At 45.6% G+C, this 4,893-nt stretch overlaps 1 protein-coding gene across 2 annotated transcripts in view; it reads left to right on the forward strand.

The window, feature by feature from the left end:
* Positions 1-4,893, forward strand: part of IGF1R (insulin like growth factor 1 receptor) — a 325,080-nt gene that overhangs the window by 175,199 nt on the left and 144,988 nt on the right. The gene's annotated exons all lie outside the window — the stretch shown is intronic.

Below are 4,893 nucleotides of genomic sequence, written 5' to 3' on the forward strand. Positions count from 1 at the left end.
GGCTGGGGATTCGAACCCGCCACCTTAGGTGTACGTGGCTGGCGCCTTAGCCGGTTGAGGTATAGGCGCCGAGCCCATTCATTCATTTTTGAGACAGAGTCTCACTCTGTTGCCCTAGGTAGAGTGCTGTGGCATCACAGCTTATAGCATCTCAAACTCTGGGACTTTGAGCAATCCTCTCGCCTCGGTCTCCTGAGTGGCTGGGACTGTAGGCACTGGCCACTATGCCTGGCTGTGGTTTTTCTATTTTTTAGTAGAGACAGGGTCTTGCTCTTGCACAGGTTGGTCTTAAACTCCTAAGCTCAAACAACTGATGCACCTTGGCCTCCCAGAGTGCTAGGATTATAGGCATGAGCCACTGTGCCTGACTAGCCTTTAAAAAAAAAAAAGAAAGAAAGAAAAGAAAAAAAAAGCCAGAAAAATAGGGCCAGGTGCAGTAGCTCACACCTGTAATCAAGGTGGCCGAGGTGGATGGATTGCTTGAGCTCACAGGTTTAAGACCAGCCTGAGCCAGAGCAAGACCTCATCTCTAAAAATAGTTGGGCATTGTGGCAGGTGCCTGTAGTACCAGCTACTCAGGAGGCTGAAGCAAGAGAATCACTTGAGCCTAAGAGTTTAAAGTTGCTGTGAGATATGATGCCATGGCATTCTACCAAGGGCGACAAAGTAAAATTGTCTCCAAAAAAAAAAGGAAAAATATATTAGTACGAAAATGTATTTACTCATTTAAATTCTATGTAATTCTGAAATTGGTATAAAGATATATAAGATGTTAAAACAGGAACAATTTTAAAGTCAATTACTATAATTTAATAAAATCATGTCTGAAATATAATAAAAGGTTTAAAAGAGATCACCAGCCTAAAGTGGTGTCATTTTTGATTTTGGAGCAAACCAGCCCTCTTCTGGCAAAAGGAAAATTTCTGGATGAGGTTGAAAGGCAACAGAAAATGGGGGAACAATGGCTGTTCTTTCTAATGGGAGTGGTTCCTTTTCTTTGTGGTAACAGCCCCTTCCTGTTGCTCCTTTCCTAGAGGAATTGCTGTAGTGGAGTTGTTGAAGAAATGAGGAGGGGGAGCCATCTCCATCCTTCTGTAGTGGGGAGGGGCCCGCCTGTGAAAGCAGGCCTTTGTACGTGCTGGGCTGGGCCATGGCAAACAGGCTACAATCAGGCTATTGTTTGTTTGGGAAAAGCTATGGCATCCTATTGCAATTATTTATGGAAGAAAATATTTGATGTTTTTGGAAGAGGTTAGGTGTGGGGGGGTGAGGGAGGGAGACAAGCTGAGCTCACCTCTCATCCCATCCACTCCAAGTCACTCAGTGTGGAAGACAGGGCCCATCTAGTCCAGAGTACAGAGTTTTGTGTAGCTATGTGGGTTGGAGTGTTTTGGGCAGAAATTCAAAGCATCTCCAGCTTTGGTCCTAGGAACAACGGAAGAGACGGTTTTACTCTCCCTAAGATTGACATGGGTGGCCTCTTCTGTTACAGCCCTTCTGCCATCATGATTTTTGATGCTTTCTCAGCCCTCTACCAGGGCTGAGGTCTGGACCTGTTATGTTGATTCTCAACTAATTATAAGTGAAAATGGTAAAATGTTCTATAGCAGTGTTCATTTCTGAAGTTGAGTGCTCTTCCATACTCAGGCTGTGTGTCCTTAAAGGGGAGATCCCCTTCTCCCTTCACATCAGACACATCAGCCACCCCCACCCTAGTTTCCCAGTCTTGCCTACTTCATCCCATCTCTTCTCCCTCAAAAGCTTCTTGGGTGGCCCAAATCACAGGTCTCATCCTTGTTTTCCCATCTCTTTGAGATTTGAGGAGTCAGCCCTCATCAGGACTCTCCCTGAAATTCCCGTCAGTAACTCTAAGAGCTGCTTGGCACCTTGCACACAGTCAGACTCAGGAAATGTGAGTTTCCTGCTCCATTAAAAATGTTCCCTTCATGGAATTCCTCACATTGCCTTATGTGTCTACACACCCCTTGACAATGAGCTACCACTTTGAAAGCACATGCCTGTATGGAGGGTGGTCAAAAGAGTTCTCATCAATCTTGGTCCCCCATCAGTCCACCCTATCCTCCTTTGCCACCACCTCTTGCCTTTGTTTTCTTTAGGTAGTTCAAAGTTGGGCTCTTGAGAAGCTGCCCGTAAGTTTCATTGAAGTGACCTGATTGTATCCTCACCCACTCTGTTATTATCTGCAGATGATAAACATTGGGGAGTTTCCTCCTGCTTCCTTGTGACTGAATGATTTCCTCTCCTCAGGCCTGCATTATGACATAAACCTTGAGATTTGATATTTCTTGGAATGCAGGAATATGAATACTGTGGATATGGTAGCTAATGACTCCCTTCTGTGTCCTCTGTGGTCAGGGGACTCTGAGATTAGCACACTCATGATAATTTTCTTTGGGAATGTGGGAGAAGGAGATGAGTTGTTGACAACACACATTTCTATGAAAGCTAACTGGCTCAAAGAGCGGCTGTAAATGTCCAGTTGTGTAAATCTGAGATCCTCAACAAGGTAGCTTCATTCACTTATTTATTAATTCAGCAAACATTAAACACCTGCAGTGTCCAGGAATGATCAAATCAGAAGAGAGTTCTTCATTCTCTACCAGGGTGAGGGTGATTGGACAGACAGTGAATAGAGAAAAATAAGCTAGTGATGAGTACCTAAGAAAAAGTCATCAGGAGACTGTCATCAAAACACTAGTGCTGGGTGGGAGTGTGTGTGGTTGAGAGCTGCTGGGTTGTCAGGGGTGCCTCTCCGAGAAGGTCGAATTTAGACCATCAGCAATTGAAAGGTCAGCCATGAGAAGTTCAGGGGAGAGAGCAAGAACAAAATCTGTGAGGTGGGTGAGGCTAGAATTTGGCAGATTAGTCAGGTCAGGCTACTGTAACCAAACACCATTGCATAGGTGGTTTAAACAACAGACTTTTATTTTCTCACAGCTCTAGGGGCTGGAAAGTCCAAGATCCAGGGTGTCAGGAAGGTCTCTTCCTAGCTTGCAGTCAGCTGCCTTCTTGCTGGGTCCTTGCAGGGTGAAGGGAGAGAGCCAACTTTGTTGTGTCTTCACTACTTAAGGACATTAATCCTATTGTAACTGGGGCTCACCCTTACGATCTCATTAACCTTAATTATCTCCTTTAAAGGCCCCATCTCCAACAAAGTTATGTAGGGTGAAGTAAGAGCTCCAATATATGAAATTTAGCAACGGAGGGACCCAATTCAGTCTATAGCACTGAGTTAGAAGATGGGTCAGGGTGGTAGGTAGACAGGTACCAGAGCAGGGAGAGCCTAGAGCAGGGGTTCTCAAACTATAGCCCGCAGGCCACATGCGGCCTGCTGAGGACATTATCCAGCTCACCGGGTGTTTTTGCTGCTGCTGCCTGTCCTGCTTAGCAGCCGACTTGTCCCGGGCACACAGTCCGGCCCTCCAACAGTCTGAGGGACAGTGAACTGGCTCCCTGTTTAAAAAGTTTAAGGACCCCTGGCCTAGAGGGTGTACCAAGAGTGAGAATTTATTTAACAACTGAAGAAGCCAGGGGCAGAGGAGAAGCAGAATAGTGGCATGCTCTGATTTTTATCTGATTTCTTCTCTAGCTGCAGGATAGAGGGTATACTGGGGCAGGGCAAGGGGAGCCAAGAGTGGAAGGTCTTCCAAGACCACTTAGGAAGCTGTTGAGATAATCCATCTGAGAGATATTTGGTAATTTGGACCATCCTTAAGTTTCTAAACATTGGCACTGTTGACATTTGGGGCTGGAGAATTCTTGAATATGGGGGGCTGTCTTGTGTATTGTAGAATGTTTGGAAGCATTCCTAGTCTCTACTCTCTAGATGCTGGTACCCACCCCCAGTAATGCAGTAATGACAGCCAAAAATTATCTGGACATTGTCAAATGTGTCCCCCTGGAGGACCAGTGGAGGATCCCCTGTTAAGAATCATTGGACCAGAGTGATAGCAATTGGTAGTGAATAAATTTAGAAATATTTGGGAACTTGTAAAACATAACATGCTGGGGAATGGAAGAGATAGGGAAAATTAAAGATGACTCTGAGATGTTTTGGCTTGGACAGAAAAGAGGGTGGAGGTGCCCATTCCTGAGTTGGAAGGAGTGGGAGTGGGAGCCAGCATTGTTTGGGAGATGTGCAGTGCAGAAGGCAGATGGAGCAGGAGCTCTGGCTTACACTTGTTAGGTCTGAAATGCCTGTTAGAGGTAAAAGGGAGTTGAATATAGCAGGGAAGGGCTCAGCAGACAGGCCAGGGATAGAGACAGACATTTGAGACTCATCTACTTGTAGCTGCCATTGATTGATTGATTGATTGATTGATTTTCCGAGTCTCCCTTGTCACCCTTGGTAGAGTGCTGTAGCATCACAGCTCACAGCAACCTCAAACTCAAGGGCTCAAATGCTTCTCTTATCTCAGCCTCTCAAGAAGTTGGGACTACAGGCACCCGGCTATTTTTATAGATAGGGTCTTACTTTTGCTCAGGCTGATCTTGAACCTGTGAGCTCAGGCAGTCTACCCATCTGGCCCTCCTAGAGTACTAAGATTATAGGCATGAGCCAGTGCCCCCGACTGTAGCTGCCCTTTAGGAAGGATAATGGTTTTCTAGGGGTTTTCAGACTCAATGGTCTCAGCACCCCTTTACACTGTTAAAAAATGAAAACACTGCCATGATTTGTGTGTTTCTGTTCTCTCCACCCCACCGTAATGTGGATGTTGAAACCTGGTGGCTACGGCATGTTATTAGGAGATGGGGCTTTGGGGAGGTGATTCAATTGTGAGGGTGGGACTCTCATGACTGGGATGAATGCCCTTGTAAAAGAGGCCCCAGAGATCTGCCTTTGCCTCTTTCTTTTTTTTTTTTTTTTTTTTT

The sequence above is a fragment of the Otolemur garnettii genome, unplaced genomic scaffold (genome assembly GCF_000181295.1).
Source record: "Otolemur garnettii isolate 467f Iridium unplaced genomic scaffold, OtoGar3 scaffold00029, whole genome shotgun sequence".
Classification (NCBI taxonomy): Eukaryota; Metazoa; Chordata; class Mammalia; order Primates; family Galagidae; genus Otolemur; species Otolemur garnettii.